The following is an 18,585-nucleotide window of genomic DNA, read 5'->3' as shown; positions in this document are numbered from 1 at the left end:
TAGGATAGGATTTGAAAGCTAAAATAAAAATGTTAGAAAATCCTGGCTAAAGAGGATTGGCCAAAAGAGTAGCGATATGCTGCTTCTACAGCCAGAAGAAGTTAAGATAAGAGTTGATGCATTCTGAAGATTTTGTGTTCTATAACAGTCTTATCAGGAAAGTCATAGAAAATCAAGTTGCAAAAAGTAGAAATTTGTTAAATTACCAAAGAATGGATAAGAATATAAGAAACGTGCCTTTAGTTATATGCTCCTGTGTGCAAAGAGATACAGGTTCTCCAAATGAATTGTCATGTAGTATACCAGAATGGTTCCAAAAGTCTTAGAATTCCACTGTAGAAGTTATTGTTTTGCAATATGGAACATTTACATCTTTAAAATAAGTTCCCAAATTAAATTAATATTTAGACAAAAATTATATTTATATACAAAACCTACATTAAAGTAACTTCTGTGTTTTCTGAGGTTTTAAACAAACGGGGACCATTATCATCTAGACCAGTGGTGCCCAAACTTTTCCTGCCATGCCCCCCCTTAGCAGTAATGCAATCTGTCCGCCCACCCTTTTCCTATTACTGCATAGTTGACTCAGCAGAGGCACTTGGGCTGAAGGCAGAGCTGGGGATGGGGAAAGAACTGGGGCTAGAGGCATAGCTGGCCTCAGGGTGGAGAGAGAATGAGGGCAGAGCTGGGCTGAGGGGTGGAGCAGTGGATGGAGTGGAACTGTGGATGGGGCCAGAGCTGAGCTGAATGGCGCTCCCACCCCCCATGGGGGCTGGCCAAAGCCCTGCTGCATGCCCCCGTGAACTTTCTTCCGCAACTCCTTCGGGGTGCATGCCCCACAGTTTGGGGACCACTGATCTAGACTGACCTTGTACACAACACAGGCCCCAGAATTTCACCCAGTGATTCCTGTATCTTTGGTTGCAAAACTGAGCTTGCAAAAATTTGGAATTGGCAGTATTAAAGCTGCCTGATTGGGAAATAAAGTAACATTAGCAAGTTACCTATTTCTCAGTAATTCTCCTTAGAAACAGATTAACTCATTTTACTCAAGCTTTGCCAAAAAAATTCAATCACAGACAAAGACCAAAGATCATTTCAACCCAAACAGTTTGCCAAAGTTATAAACAATTGAAAAGAGGGGGTCATAACAAGACAGCTTCAGAAACAGGTGTTACAGTTCCACCTCAATGTCAAATCCTGAGGAATGTATAGCAAATGTTTAATCATTATGGAGCATAAAATAGAGTTCTACAGGAGAGTATCAGCTGGATTATGTTTTGGCATGTGCATAATGAACAGAATTCTCAGTTAAATTCTAATTACAGAATCTTTATTACTGCTAATGCAGGAGCCAAAAACCCCAGATTGACTTCCCAGTTCCAGGCTGGGCATCCAATAGAACTCCCAATTGAAGTCAATGGAATCTCTTCATTGATTTAAATGGAGCTGGATCATGCCCAGAGTTTTCAGGGCTGGAAGTTAGGGGGAAAATTACCTTTACAGTATGCAGATTTGATCTGGAAGATTTTTTCAAAAAGGTATAAATGGGATTTAATTGTCCAGCTGCCATTTGTGTGCCTTTGAAATCTTCTCCAAGAGACGAAATATGCAAGCCCACAATGCCATTTTCACAATCTTTCAGGGTAGGGTTGCATTTTTAAGATTCAGTACTGACAATTTTTATGAATTTCCAGAGAAAACAATGATTAACATAAAACATAAGAATGGCCATAGTGGTTCAGACCAATGGTCCATTTAGCCCAGTATCCTGTCTTCAGACAGTTGCCAGTGCCAAGTGCTTCAGAGGGAAGGAACAGAACATGTCATCATCAAGTGATCCATCCCGTCACCCATTCCCAGCTTCAGGCAAACAGAGGCTAGCAACACTTCAGAGAATGATTAAAAGACAGATTAAAACACAGACCTGTGTGAAATGCCCGATAGGAGAAGTACTAATTTGCCACAGTTTGAGTTCAACCTGGTTTCTGTCTGCAAGTTGTTTGTTATTTGTGAACTTTATTGCTGTATCTCAATATCAAAACCTTTGGAGGCTGCTGTTCAGGGTGCACTTTGATTCTGAGCCAGGTTCACCAAGACACATCTCACGTGGAAACTAACCAAGTGAAACTAACAATGTATTTCGCCTGTGTCCCTGACTCCTATCCATATGTGACTGGGAGACTCGGCTCAGCACAGCAAATGTTCTTCAGTTGGCCTTTCAGAGAAAGAGGCAGCACTTCAGATGAAATCTCTGATCCAACTGCAGATTCAGTAAAAAATTTCTCAAAGCTCCAGTGACACACTCTGACACACAGTAACCAGTCATTATTAGAGATAGGCTCAAGCTGTAAAATTTTTATCCAGATCCATTCTTCAAAGTGTTCCGGGAAAGATTCAGGTCAGGGTATTTTGTTCAATCTGATATAGAGGTAAGGAACAGCTGTGAAATCCTGATCTGGGTTCCAATTCCAAACCTCCCCACCCCCAAAGTTTTTTGGGGAAAAGGGATGATTAGATCAGGAGTGTTGGTTCAGGCCCATCATTCGTTACTATTTTTGGTAATTCCTCCAGTGATTGAGCAACGTCTCATTGTTACTGTATATTCTGGCTCACATCAGTACATCTAATTTAACAAGGGGTGATTTTGTTTTCTTCAGATCAGGATTGTTTCTGCATCTATTACTTTTGCTGAACCAGTTAATCCATGCAAATGGGTATGAAGCTATGCTTTAGAATGCAATCCAAAAATCTAGGAAAATAGAAATGTATTTTTGTTAATGAGATGTCATACTTAAAGTTCACGTAACAGAGTTGTCACTAAGGAAGCTGAAAGATTCCTCTGCTATATTAATTTCCCCCCATGGAGTTATCTAATAAATGGATGCGCTATACAGAACAACACACCAAACACTTTTAATAATTATTTGGAAGGGAGTTTGATTATTTTTTCCATCTCTATTGGAAGAAAAGAAAGGAAAATACATGTTTTTCCTTTGGTATGCTCATGTGCTTCTTTTAATATTGAAGAATGGGGTCGCTGCCATGAACAGAGTTGATGGGTTGATCTGAATGTTTGATTTCAAAGTATCTGATTTCTCTAGAACTAGAATTTCGCAGAAGGACCGATCCATAACCAGTTTGTATTGAGTGGGGTGTTAGCTGTACTCAGATCAATGCTAAATGCTTTACTTCCCTGGACGATAGGTGATGGACAATACAAGCATTCACATTTAAAACCAAATATCTATATTTAGGATGACCTTCTTTGAAAAAAGATCTTTGCTTTGCTGCTGTTAGCATAGCTTTTTAATGGTCTTTCCAGCCTCCTGTCTCCCAGTCATCCAGACCAAGAAGTATAGCCCCTAGACATAAAACATTAAACTCTTTGCTATACTACTTCCCCTATTTCATAATCAAGCTGTATGGAGGGCAGAGCTGCTTTCTGCTTCACACTGCACAGTATATTGCTGTACTAACTTGAAAATTCTTTCCTCAGGATTCCTCTGTTTTTCTGCCTGCCATAAGATGAGGCTGTCATAGTTCAAGACAACTGCACTTGTATCTCCCCTTCGGGGTCCACCAAGGGCACCTCCTCTAGGGTCCTAGCTCATCAGCCATCAGCTTTCTTGGGCGACTCATCTCTCTCCCCCCTCTGACCAGATTTTCTCAGTTGCACAGTTCCCTGCCTGCACTGCGATGCTCCCCACAAGCCAGACTGCCTACACAGGCCAGCACTTGTGCTTTTGCGGTCTCTCTGAAGGCTCATGAACAGAGTCGTTGCCAGCAGTTATGAGTTACCCCCCAGCTCTTTCTAGGCAAGCACATGTATTCTTAAGGTGAAAGCATTACAGGGAAAACATATTAAAAACAAAAAAAGAACACACATGGCTAATAAGCTTATCAGAGATCACCCCCAAGGGATCTAATAGGAGTCAGTCCCTCAAACTCCACAAAAGCGTTTTTCTATGGTTACAAGTTCGTAACAGTCTCAGCTCTGAACTGGCACTCCCATGAATGGGTTAATCTTTCCTTTATACAGCTTGGGCTTTTTGTCTTCAGACTCCAGGAACAGGTGAGCAGCAGACAATGGTCCCCTCCTCAGGGCATAGCTTCAACAGGCTGGGTTTTTTGCATAACCAGAGCGAGGCAATTTGTATTCATCTCCTGCATGAGATTCCCCAGGCACACCACTTGACATTGTTTGCCCCAAAAATCCATTCCAGGCTGGATTATTATTCTGTATGGTCCTGTGACATTCATAACACTTCCCAATGACTACATCACATCTCCCCCCAGAGAGAGGTTACATGCAATCCTGGCCTAGAGTACTACATAAACCATTCATTTATTACAAGGGACCTTAAAAACATACTTAAACTTAATTCATTAAGATTTGTCAAGGATAATATCTGTCACACTGGCCATCAATATATCCTCCAATGAATCATTCTGATTGGCAATGGCTTTAAAAATGTGATTGAAAAGAACACCAATGTGCCATGTGGGGAAGTGTGCACGCTATCTAGTTCCATGCATATTCTTTAATACAACGCCTGAGGATTTTTCCCTTTATAGGAGAAACATCTGTCCTCCCACCATGCATTCAGTCCCAGGACTTGTGAAGAAATAAGATGCATATGGCAAATGAAAGCTTTTTTAAAGTGCATCTCTAGCAGAATACCCTAGTTAATCGAGAATGGTCTGTCTTCAGTATTTCTGAGGTACTGCTCTTGTTATATAAATACAGAGCTGATCAAACAAACCTATGTCTGCCAGCCTATTTTGCTACTTTAATACCTTTTTCTGGCCAGGTGTTTTTGTTTAAAGTTGTAGACACAGCAAAGGATGTAAAATTATGTTGTCTAAGACTGGATTTAATGGACAATTAAAAACCACACACAGAATTGACAAAATGAGGGAGCATCTCAGAACATATAAGTGCATCCCTTTCATTAAGGGTTAACACTTTTCCTTCCTCCAAAAAATGGGAAAGCAATTTTCAGTTAATAATGACCGCATCAGTCAGCATTAAATGTTGAAAAGCGATTTAATCCTCAGTTCTCATCTAGTATTATGAGTAATATCTCATATACCAAGAGCACATGGTTGGCAGTCCATAGTTTAAGTCTTCATCTGGGAAAGTGAATAATTCCATTGTAATTCGCAATCTATTCTTGGTTCACACAGGAAATAGTTTGAGCATCCAGCAATGTCTGTTAACATTCCTACATTTTTGCATTGCTTCTCAACTTTTATCCAAAAATCAAGACTTTTTGTCTTCACAGAATTATAAGTGATCTAGAGTTACTTTTAATATTACATATAGATAGATACCAAATGTAGATAGGCAGGTGGGTGTATGTGTGTATCCCCTGGGCAGAGGAGAGTGCTTGAGTGGCTGACAGTGACAGACTGGTGGTGTTTGGGAGTGGACACCCAGCCAGGCACAGGCAAGACTCCTTCACACTGGAGGTAGGGTGTAACAAGGTGAGTCAAGTTCTGAGTACTCCAAAAACCATCACAGATGGAAATGGTAGAATTATCAACAATAATGCAGAAGAGGCAGAAATGCTCAATAAATATTTCTGTTCTGTAGTTGGGGGAAAAACATGATATAGTCTCATCATATGGTGATAACACTCTTTCCAGTCCACTAGCATCTCTGCTAGACATTTTTAAATCTACATTTCCAGATAACTTGCATCCAAGAATTGTAAAAGAGCAGGCTGAGGAGCGCACTGGAACATGAATGTTAATTTTCAATAAGTCTTGTAGCACTGGGGAAGTCCCAGAAGTTGGAAGAAAGCAAATGCAATGCCAATTTTTGAAAATGGATGACACAGGTAATTATAAGCCTATCAACCCAACATCAATTCTGGGCTAGATAATGGAGCAGCTGATAGGATCTTGATTAATAAAGAATTACAGGAAGGTAATGTAATTAATGCAAATCAACATGAGTTTATGACAAACAGATCCGGTCATCCTTACTTGATATCTTTTTTTTTTAAATAAGATTACAAGTTTTGTTGTTAAAATAATAGTGTTGAAATAATATACTTAGACTTCTGTAAGGTGTTTGGCATGGAACCACACAACATTTTGATTAAAAAACTAGAACGATATAAAATTAATGTGGCACACATTAAATGGATTAAAAACTAGTTAACTGAGAAGTCTCAAAATGTAATTGTAAATGAGGAATCATCACTGAGTAGGTGTGTTTCCAATGGGGTCCCGCAGGGATTGGTTCTTGGCCCTATGCTATTTAATGTTATTGTCAATGACCTGGAAGAAAACATAAAATCATCACTGATAAAGTTTGGAAATAACACAAAAATTGCGGGAGTGGTAAATAGTGAAGAGGGCAGTGCTCTGAATCAATGACATGTGGCTTGCTTAGTAAACTGAGCTCAAGCAAACAATATGCATTTTAAATAGGACTAAATGTAAATGTATACATCTAGGAACAAAGAATGTAGGCCATGCCTACAGGATGGGGGACTCTATCCTGGGAAGCAATGACCCTGAAAAAGATTTGAGGATCATGGCGGAAAATTAGCTGAAGAACAGGAGTGTGACACTATAGCCAAAAGAGCTAATAAGATCCTGGGATGCATAAACAGGCTACTCTCAAGTAGGAGTAGGGAAGTTATTTTACCTCAGCATCTGGTACTGGTGTGACCGCTGCTAGAATACTGTGTCCAGTTCTGGTGCCCATAATTCAAGGAGGAGCTTGATAAATGAAGAGGATTCAGAGGAGGGCCACGAGAATGATGAAAGGATTAGAAAACATGCCTTATAATGATAGACTCAGAGAGCTCACTCGATTTAGTTTAACAAATAGAAGGTTAAAGGGTGACTTTCTACAAGGGGAAAAAATATTCAGTAATGGGCACTTCAATCTAGCAGAGAAAGGTGTAACAATGCAATGGCTGGAAGTTGAAGCTAGAAAAATTTAGACTTTGTACAAGGTATGTTTTGTGAGGTATCATTTGAAAACTTGTAACTTGCTGATCAGTAATGTAATGGTAAAATGCATGTAGCAACATTATGTGTAAAGTTATTAACATAAGCTGAAATCACAACTGAAGTGTGTTTTGCAGATACGTCTGGGAAGTGGTTAAATGAGTTTTTCAAAGACAAAAGACAAACTGATGTCCCAGCCAGGTGTCAACAAAGCTAACAGGCCATCACCTATGAAGTGTCCATTCTTTGGCAAGAAAGCAGGGCAAGCACAAAGAACTGCATCTTAGCAAAGAAACAGAAGGAGGTATCCTTCTTCCACTAGACCCCGTCTCTTGGTTCTCAGCTGGAAATACTTTTCAAAGAGGGACTGAAATTATAAAAAGGAGGGGCAAACACCCCAAGACACCCCTCTTTCTCCCTGTCCATCGCATTCTTTGCAGCTGAGAAGACAAAGGAAACAGCCATTGGAATTTGCGGGGGGAGTCCTGAAAGCTTGGTCACTAATGTTCTTGGAAGCACGTGGTGAGAAATTTTGCTGTAAGTCTAATATAGTTTGTTAAGTTAGGCACTAGAAAGCATTTTATCTTTATTTTTCTTGTAGCCATTTCTGTCTCTTATGCCTCCTTTCTTGTACTCACAATCTCTCTCTTTGTAATTAATAAACTTGTTATATTGTTTTATCTAATGCAGTGTGTTTAAGTTGGAGTATCTCCATTGAAGGATGGAGAGATGGTGTATATTATTCCCTTACAGAAACAATGGAATAAATATATTTGGACTGCCCAGGAAAAAGCTGCACATTACAAGACATACATTTTGGGAGGGAAGATGGGGGAAGATCCGGGACTGGGAGTGTGTAGGGGTCATCCTGCAGTATAACCAAAGCTAATGAGAGCCAGAATGCAACCCAAGTTTGGCAGGCCAGCTGCAGATACACACAGATACTCAGGATCTGGTTTCCATACGGGAAGGCTGTTTGTGAGAGGCCCAGATGGGAGCTACCACCAGCAAGGTATTGTAAGGCACCCAGTGATGCAAGGCAGAGGTGACGCAGTCCCTCAGATCTTCTCTAGGAATTATTTTGGAGAAGGTCTATGGCCTGTGTAATACTGGAGGTCAGAATAGACAGATGATCACAGTGGTCCCATCTGGCCTTGGAATCTACAAATCTATGACTTTTAAAAAATAAGTTAAAAGGGTGGTTTATTTAGATAGGTAATTTTAAGGTGCCAATTAATTATCACAGAGGAATTACTGTGTGAAGTTCTGCTCCTGTAACACTAAACTAGGATTCCTGGGTTTTTTTGAGTCCTCTGTCACAGAATTTCTTTTTTGTATTGGTTCATTTTTCTCAGATTTCTGAACTTCAGCATCTAAAAACAGCAACAAGCCTAGCATTATCAGAATCCCATTCAAATTGCACACTTTAATGACAGCCTGTCTAAATATTTGGTCTAAAGCACAAGGACAGCACAGTTTGTGGTCAATAAGAGAACAGGGAATTCTACAACGAGAACCTCAGCTCAAGCCTGGTTGTAAACACTTTTTGTATCAGAAACTTCCTCTCATTTTGATGGGAAAATCTGAGAAATGAGGACACCGTTAAAAGAAAAAGTACATTTCTTTTGTCCTTTAGTAAATCAACAATTAATATTCTGAATAAGAGGTACTTTATCCTGTGAACCAAATGGAAAAGAAGGGGAATATATTAACATTTTGAGAAATACATTAAAATACTGAATGTCACAGCAGTGACAGCAACACAGTGTGTGCTCACATGTTGAGGAAACACTAAGGCTAGGATTAATTCACCGCAAAAGTAGCCATTTATCTACATTCATAAGAGAGAAGTTCTGGGAATCACAGAAGCACATTTAATTTTGTTTATCAGTTCAGCAGTTTTTTAAGTGCTGCTTTTAATGGGATTTCCCCAAAATGTCCTTGCATCAAAAGTTAAAATATACTCTCAGACTGTTTCATGGTTATTTTACGGCTTCTGCCATGTCAAAATGATTCATCTCACAGATGTTCTTGGCTGTAAGTGTGGCACATCATCTTGCTTTGGGAAGATGGTCTGCAGCCCTATGATCAAAACACCTGAGCCCAAATTTGCCCTGTACATTAGCCATATAGTCAGATTTGGGCCAGGTCAACAGAGGAAAGAATCAGAGATGCTGACAGGAATCTTTGGTACCATTTGCAATGTAAGCACAAGGCCTTCTGTCAACTGGTTAAGGCAAACAAATGATACCTGGGTCATCCACTGACAAGGTCAACATGTCCATCAGGTAAACCATTCCACCAGACATCCTGAAACATCCATGAGTCCATTCTGTCTTCAACTAGTGAGCACCTGACACAAAACAACCATGATAACTTCTGCACAGTCTCCAACTTCACCTCCCTGGGCTAGATTATTTAAAAAGTGTTAGCAAACTGACTCCAGCATCTTCATAATGTGCAGATATCCTGGATCCTCCAACTTTAACCCTCAAGTCAGGGCACTGAAGTCATCTTACACAGCTCTGGCTGCACTGATGTATGACTACTGCGTGGGGATGGACAGAAGCAAGACAACCATGCTGATTCTACTCTACTTATCAGCTTCATTCAACACACAGTCAATCTCAAGGGGCTGCTGAAAGACTTACAGCATGCATCCTGGCAGGAGTAGGCAGTTATACAAAGCTGACTTCATTCATCCTTTTCCAGAAGGCCCAAAGTCATGACTGGCAATGCTCTGAGCTTTAAGGTAAAGAAACTCCATTAGAGTCTCAGATCCCAGTACTCTCACCACCCCCATTGGATATCAAAGTGCATGTTTAGGCATATAATAATAGCTGTAATGCCAGCTATGTGAAACTGGTCTGTGTAGCCTTTCCATTCAGTGCTAGACTGCTGCTGTCTCATACACAGCAGGATATGAAGAAGACCAAGGAAAAACCAAAGTGATGCTAATGGAAAGAGGCACGTGCTTTGGGGAGCTGGTAAACATTATACCTCCCTCTTGACTGAGGGCACAAACCTTTGAGCACTTCACACCTCCCAGCTTCTGGGTTATGCTGGATGCATCACTGACTCTGGGGAATCAAATAGCAGTCATCAAAAGCACTTCTTTCCCCATCTCCAACTAACAAGGTGACTCCATCCATTCCTCTTCGATGAAGACAGGACCCACAGTAATTCACATGTTCATCAGTTCAGACTAGACTATTGCAGGTCTTTCTTCGTTAGCACAGAGAAAAATTTACTAAGAAGCTACCACCAGTATTCTAAATAGGATGAGTCATAAAGAACAAATTATTCCCATATTCCATCATGCGCTAGCTCCCCAGGCTCCCTGATCTACCTTTCGAGGTTCTCATACGATTCAAATTTACAAAGGGGTAAACAAGAATACCTTGGTTTCTCTTCAGGAACCTCGGACAACAGACATCTTCTAGCCACCTTGGCCTATCAGAACCACACTATATGGAGTGAGCAGGACAGCCTTCTAAAAAGCAGGCCCAAGACTCTGGAACAGCACCTTAGACAGTTCCTCACCAATTTCTGGGCATGCTTCAAGACACCTCTTCACCTCCACCATTCCTCAAAGAAAACAGTGTAGAACTGACATCTCACTCAAATTAAGGGCACTACATTATATTTAGAATAGGACTGAGTATCAACTGTCCTCTTAGGCAGCTCTCGCTGTGTTTATTTCATGTCTGCGAGCTCAGACACCCCAGAAACTGTAATAGATACTTCTGAAGACCCTACTTCAGTACAATGGGGCTGTCATGCATTCCTGAATGTGTGAAAGGCAGCCTAACTTATCTCTCTCTGCTGCATCTTATTATGAGGCCAAAGTCTACACCTGTCCTTCACCGCTGCTTTATAGCCCCTCCAATGTTTCCAATGCGAGCTTAGTAAAAAGAACCTACCCCTGCTGGAGAACTGATTTTGGTTAGTCACTGAAGACAGGTTTCACACAGGGTTGTCAGGACCATTCACTCCTAAAACAGGAGAAAAGGGGCATGTCACAGGCAAGCATTCCCCTTAATGGGAAGGGCAGAGGAGCAGCTGCCATGTGTGCATCAGGCCATGTTACATAAAGTCTATCTAGTGCTCAGTCCTCTTACTCTCCCCTGGCACTGGTTAGTTTCCTCCAGCTGAGCTTGGCCACATTTTCCTCATGACAGGGCTTCCTAGCAACCCCTGCAACAAGGACAGAAAACTGCACCAGTTTTATCTGCTGAGAGAGGAGTTAGCCCTTCCCTTGCCAGCCAATAGCTGAAGAACACTAAATTGTCTGTGGTAGGAAATAATAAAAGTAACTATACTAATTAATGAACATATAGCTCAAATACATCTGGGCAGTTCGGTGGCTGTACAGTTTAAAGGGTTCCTCTTCTTTGGTTAGTTTGATCCTGAAATCCCTGGAACCGCAGCTGAATGGAACTGTTTGGAGGGCAATGGCTGGACCCTGGCAGAAGCCAAGCTTGCTTGGCAGACACTTCTGAGGTCCCCAGTCCAAGGATCACAGCGTGACAGAGCTTTGTGCTGCCAGGCATTAAAGAAAGCCATTACTGTCATCTTGCTGCAAGGCAGATGACTATGTTGCACTGCAGTAGAGGCGGTATTTGTCCCTGGGGTGTGCCTGCAAAGCTCAATTCCAGGGCGCCTCCCTGTGTGGGGAATGCCATTTTTCTCTACAATGGTGCCCTCTCTACTGCGTGACCTTCTGGCTCCGCTACAATGGTGTTTGTCACCAGAGACAAGTAGCTGAGTCACCACGTGAGGTGTCCCCTTTGCTGCCTCGGGGCTCCCTGCAATTGCATGGGTTGTAGATGCCTACCACCACCAATGCACCTCATCTTCCACACGATCAAATTTTGGATGCAAGTTTTCTCTGACATGGCCCAAGCAGCCCTGAGAATAGTCACAACACACAGAGCACAGCTGTAATGCTGTGAGGGGAGGCAGCCATGGAATGCAATCAAGGGTGTAAGAAAACAGCTTAGAGAGAGAAAGCTTAAGAATTGCTTTTCTCGAGTCTACCAGCGTTTGTGAAAATGTCCAATAAATAAAGAGTAAACAGTCTGATGGGCATTTGTGCCCAGGCCAGCATAGTTTTTAGTCTGTTTAAAAAGCAGCACAGATTCTGTGGTAGGGCAGAGAGGAGTCAGGTAACCTTAACTAAAGTCAGCAGTACCAGCTCCGTCAACAGACACTGTACCTTTGGTGAACCCCAGCTGCTACAGCTGCATTGTAAATACACAGTTTATTATTAGACTTCTTGAAGGCAACCCTCTTGCAACCTCATGTTTATTGAGCAGCTGGATAAACAGCCTCTTTGAGTCTCAGCCAAATCTACCTTAGTCAGCCTATTTCACATGCTTTGTTTCTTTCATTCGAATATGAATATTTCATATGAAAGGAGGGGGACATACCCCACATTCAGCTGATTACAGACAGGCCCTGGGCATATGTTTGAGTAAAACAGAAGAGTGTTGCAAAGGTCTGTTTCCAGATGAAGGCATATAAGAATCAGAATGCTGCATAGAACTGGCTAGAGCTTTTATTTTAAGGCTACCTTCTATTTCTGGAGATTATATGCATGTCTAGATCCAATAGGGAAGACAACACAAATTTAACTAAACTTACCACCAAACTAAATGCCCTATAACCTCATTCACACTACTTTGGTACACTAGCTGCTCGGAGAGATCCTTCACAGACAATATTTTAGCAGTAGTGACAGTCAAAGCGTTCCCTCCGCAGACATTAAAGGGCAGGATTTTCAGAGGTGCTCAGTGTTGGCCTAACCCTACACCCACTGAGATCAGCGGGAGCGGAGTTAAGCCAGCACTGTAGAAAATCCTATCCTATGTTCCCAGTGGAGAGAAGGATCTGAGAAGTGCAACCCTCCCAGGTCTTTGATCAGATTTGAACAGCCATGTTCCAATATTTCCAGCACTTAAGTCAGCACTCAGCATAGTACTAAATGTTAGGAATCTATGGGTCAGAACAGTCCCACATTCTTTACCAGCAGAGCCAGGTGAAATGCACACTGCTTCTAAAACCCACAGGAACTGAGCCTTGGGTTAGAGGTTCGGTGCACCTGTGTACCTCCATCTATGGTTACACAGATTCAGCCAATGCAGGCTGAGGTTGCTCACATGGCTGGAGAGGTAACTTCATTTCCTCTTGGTTGGAAAAAGGAGCCTCCATTATCCACTAAAAAACAGGTTGCTCCCTAAGTAGAGACTGAACCACAAATAGGAGGGAAGAGGCTCTTCACTATATCCTGTAATACAGCCCTGCCCCTTCTCCAATGATCTGAAGTTAGGATAAATTAGACTTGCTACTTCCAACAAAACATGTAGAAGTGTTTGTCTAAATCCCTAAATGTCTTTGGCTGTGATTCTCAGAGGAAGCACTCAACTACATATAAAATGCATGGGCAATTTACCCTTTAAATAGGTATAATTCTAATAGGGAAGCGGAGTGGGGTGTGTTTATAGAGAGGGTGCATGAGAGGAACTTTTATTTTGGGGTAGTAAAGTTACAATTGTTTATTGAAATTAAAGTATCAAATCAGCTGTATGAAGTCTGTAAGTGAACAGGCTATAAAGGAGCACAGGTAGGTAAAGCCAGCTTTTATCTGTTTTAAACAAAACATTCCTGAGACTGAGCGGGGCCCTAGTATTAACCCTAGTGTCCTCGCAAGACTAATTTGAGTAATTTCTCCCTGTTACTTTAATTGCCCCTAACATTTCAACTAGATATATTACTTCTCCTCCCTTCACATCATTAGTACAATCCGTTGACCTCTTGAGCTGGAATTTTCAAAGGAGCCTAACAGAGTTTGGCACCTCCTTTGAAAACTGCAGCCTCTGTGCCTCAGTCTGCCCATCTATATAAATGGGGAAATTTCTTCCAAGACACCAGTGGAAGTTAGGCCCTTATTGCCCACTGTGCAACCCTGTGACCAAAAGGGCCAATGTGAATGTTGGACGAATAAACTAGAGAATATCAACCATGAGTAGGGAGGCTATGTTATCTCTATACTTGGCACTAGTGCAGCTTCCACTGGAATACTGTGTCCAGTGAGCATGTTGATAAACTGAAGAAGGCTCAAATAAGAGCCATGAGAATGATTGAAGGATTGGAAAACATGCCTTATAGTGAAAGACTCCTGGAGTTTAATATGTTTAATTTAACCAAGAGGTGGTTATAAGTTCCCTAACAAAAATGTGATGTCCTAAATCTTGCAGACAAAGATGCAATTGCTGGAAGATGAAGCTAGACAAATTCAGACTGGAAATAAGTTATAATTGTTTAACTGCCAAGGTAACTAACATTTGGAACAATTTACCAGGTTTGTGGTGGAATCCCTATCAATCAAATTTCTGAAATCAAGAATGGATGTTTTTCTAGAAGATATACTCTACTTCAAACAGGAATTGGTCCTTTCTGGCCTTATAATCCATGAGATCTCCCCCTGTATTCATTATTGTTTGTGAGGTACTCAGATACTATGATATTAAGCTCCATAAATAAACAAATCACAGTAGCTTTTTTGAAGTTCACCCAGCACATGCTTGCTCATTTTTCACTATGTTGAACATCCCCTTGTTGTTCTCCTTTCTGGGGAGGAGAGAGAGGAATTGGTCACCAAAAATCATTCTAAAAAAATTACAATAAGGAATATAATCAAAACACTTTAGTAGAGTTAAAGAGAAGTGAAATTCCTTATAGTAAAAATTATTATACAGTGATTTCTTTGATACTGCAGGATTTCTCTATAATGTGTGTGATTCAGTGAAAAGACACAGGACTGGAACTCAGGGGACTTAGATTCTATTCCGAGATATGCCACTGACTTGCTATGTTACTGTGGGCAAGTCACAACACTATGTCTCAGTTTCCCCAACCATAAAATTGGTACAGTGCTGCTTTGGAAAGTGCTTAGAAGCCAGCAGTTGGAAAGTACTTACATGAGTAACTACTATTATGGAGCATAAGAAATAATAGTGGCATCTTTGATATTATTATGTGGTTACTATTGGGGTACATAGTAAATCTCTAATCCTCTATAATTTGCTAGTAAATTGTTAATAATCTATCTAATGAAATAGTATCCAGATTATATTTACAGACATCAACATTTTTTAATTCAACCAGAAAGCTGTACAGAGATTTAAAAAGTTAAATTATTCAAAGAAGCAGATCTCTTATTAACACTCTCAAAGGCAGGGAAAATTTAACACACTGCATTGTCATTTACAAAAACATAAGATAGGACATTCAACTACTTGTACTAAGACTGACAGGACTAGAAGAAATTACTTGAATATCCAATTAGAAACTTCGTAATGAAGTGAATAGTTTGCTTCCTCAATTTAACCATTGAGCTGAGTAGTACAATTGCGAATACACAAACATTTCATTTCTTGAAAGCCATTAAAAGAAGTTCTTTCATTTCTAAAATGAACTACTGTAAATGTTCTATGGCCCCTGTCCAATAAACTCACTTGTCAGGAATTGAATCTTCACCCGCATCTGTTTTCGGAGGTAATCTTTGCTTCAATAAATCAGAGAAAATTATGTAAACAATTATTTTCAGTGAACACATAAAGACAAATTGCCCCATCCATGTGTATATGGCTCTCACTGATTTCAAAGTGAGCTCTTTTATACAACCAACATGTTCTCTGTCAACACAGATTTAAGCAGGTTCCCCTAGATGGAGAGATGCCAAAATGACTACTTGAAGACACCCAACTACTTGTTCTTAATTTTATGCTTGCATTAGAGAAGTTCTGCATTTCTTTTTACATCCGACAGAAAAAAATCTTGTTTGTACATGTCCCCTACATTCGGAGAGGTGGCTCCTGAGAACTGCTTGATTCTGCACTTGAAGGCTACTAAAAACAAAATGCTCTGTACAACCTATGCTTGAAATTTCTTGCTATCACAGAGTCAAGAGTTGAATATCTCAGTCCTATTGAAATTAACACTTCCTCCTAAGATAAAGAGTGCTGATCTTTGTGTATTTTTTCATCCATTCACTTCAATAAGACATTTGAAAACTAAAAAAAAAACAGCATCTGCCCTATAGGAAGGTGCATCTGCTATTAAGAGACTGAAAAAAAAATCCAAGGGCTTCTTTCTGTGTCTGTGACTTAAGAATAAAGACCTATGATTTAACTACATATCTTTTCAAGTAGCATTCCAACACTTTGGAAATACACAGAGTATTGCAAGGCTGTTGTAAAGTTTGATTGACACTGAAGTTGGTCCAAAAATGGAAGAAGAAGAAGAAAAAAAAATCAGGAACATTTTAAAAATGCTTCTGGACAACATGCTGATCTCATTAGAAAACCTGTCCATTTATTTTGGTGTCTAAATGGGAGCTGAAAATCTGCTCCTGATTGTGGGTGCTAAGATCTCCTGAAAAATCTGGCCCATGGTTCACTTTTCTTTCTGAAGGTCTCTCACAACTGCGTCCCAAGGGCCTGAATCCCTTCTCCATTTCAATCTCTCATTTTCGCCAGAGCAGTTGGATTGCCCAACTGGTCCACTATGACTATGACAGAGTATTCTTCCCAGAGAGCTCTCACACCATCTCCTCCCCAGATCCTCCTTCTGAATCCCATCTTACAGCTCCTTTGATTCCCCATCTTGAAGCAGCTTGAAATTTCTTGCAGCTCCCATCAAATACATATAGTAATTATATTTAATTCCAAGAGTAATGGGAGACCTCTTTGGATGAAAAATATGAGATAGACATGACTGAAAGCCTGGCCCCAACCAATCCTCATATTCTGAAGGGGGAGGGTTACAAAATTATTTGCCAGCTGCACCCACTCTGTATTTTTCTCCCCAGCAGCCAAACAGTCACCACCATCACGGCCAGCACCAAGCCATTTTTGGGGACATGTATTTTTCACTGAACCATTTATCTCTGGCTAAGCCTAAGTGAAGACTGCAAGCTGAAAAGATATGAAAATTAGGGCTGCTCAAATATTTACCATTAAAGCTTTTTTCAGTGAAAAATTGTGTTTTTGATTTTTTTTTTTAAGCCCTTGCAGGAAGTGACAGCTTTCCTCAAAAGATTTTATTTCTCATTTGAAAACTGAAAACCCAAACTAAAAAATTAAACATTCAGGTTTTCAGGGGATGGGGGAAGGGGTTTAAATCAAAACTCAGAATTTTCATTTTTGTTAAAATGTTGTGAGAAAAAAAAAAATTCTGACCAGCTCTCATGATAGTGTCAAAGGCAAAAATCTCATCATCGCTTTTTGGCTAAAGGTTGAGTACAGAGCACTAAAAACACTTCAGACTGAGCTGTTTGGTATAACCAGATTTATTTTTCAACTTGCATTTGGAAACAGCCATTTGACTCACATTTAAAAACACTTTTCATTACAGTGTCCGAGATACTGTAACTGGTGTAATATTACATGACATTTCCTGTAGTCAGTTTTACTGGATGAACAAAAGTTACTTTTCACTTGCACATAATAGGGCAGGAATGAAACTGAATGCTCATATTGATTAATCATCTGTCAGAGATGGGAACAATGAAAAAAGGCGTGAACAGAATATTTTACTACACTGGACTTTTATATAGTTCAGGGAAAGCAATTGTCCACAGCTTATTGACTTCTTTAGAGTTTCAAGCCTATTTGAACAGTCCTGACTTTCCATCCAGTAGAAGGCACTGATACATCCCATGTCACCAGAGGACAGCAGAAGGGACAACACAGCCAATTCCTGGCTGTATGTTGCAATGTACTGACACATTTAGTTGCAGTCCCTACTTATCAAGTCATGACATTGCCTTTTTCTTACCAAAGCAATGGAGCCCCCAATGTACAGCGATTGTGCATGTAACTATTGGGAGGAAGAAGAGAGGTGGTGCTGTGCTAACAGAATACCACAGTGGTTGCTATCACGTGAGTCAAAAGAATGCAAGTTTTCCTCTCCTTTCATCTCCTCCATCGAGAATAACCAAAGGGATGATTTGTTCATTAGTGCACAAAGACAGTTTCAGAACACCAGAAAAGAACAGATCATATAGACACTCACACAACCCTCACATGCACTACTACCACAGCATATTAAAACATTTCTCTTTGAGAATGAATTTCAGAGAAGCCATTGTGAATTTTTAATGTTCTGTGCTACTTAACTTCTGCTGAATTCACATTTTCTACTGCACTATCTCAACATTGTCTCTAAAGATATAACCCTTTTATCTCTTCACTATAGCTATTAAAGCTATGCACGCAGCAGCAACATACTCAGTATCTGCCAGCATAACTGATAACACAGAAAAAGTTCAAAACCTGAAGGGACTCTAATATTCAAACCAATGCAGGATATGGAGATGCTCCCAGTCTCCACTCTATGCTTCATTATTAAACCTCAAGACCCATGAACTTCTGAACAAATTCAGACTTGGTCACAGACTTTGTTTTATTCCATAACATTTGATATCCCCTTACAATGCATTTTAATTATTTAAGAGCTTATTCTGGACATGTTGGTGGGGTATTATTCAATGTCACATAGTAAATCAGTGACAGAGTCAGAAAATGAACCCAGACATCCTAGCTC

The 18,585-nt window shown here is 40.4% G+C and overlaps 1 protein-coding gene across 1 annotated transcript in view; it reads right to left on the bottom strand.

Moving 5' to 3' along the window:
- Positions 1-18,585, bottom strand: part of NECAB2 (N-terminal EF-hand calcium binding protein 2) — a 274,581-nt gene that overhangs the window by 200,399 nt on the left and 55,597 nt on the right. The window lies entirely within an intron of this gene.

Source organism: Emydura macquarii, unplaced genomic scaffold (assembly GCF_026122565.2).
Source record: "Emydura macquarii macquarii isolate MOO-44397 ecotype Brisbane River unplaced genomic scaffold, CSIRO-AGI_Emac_v2 contig_295, whole genome shotgun sequence".
Lineage (NCBI taxonomy): Eukaryota > Metazoa > Chordata > Testudines > Chelidae > Emydura > Emydura macquarii.
Note: the sequence above shows the minus strand (reverse complement) of the source record. Positions and strands in the feature narration are given on the sequence as shown.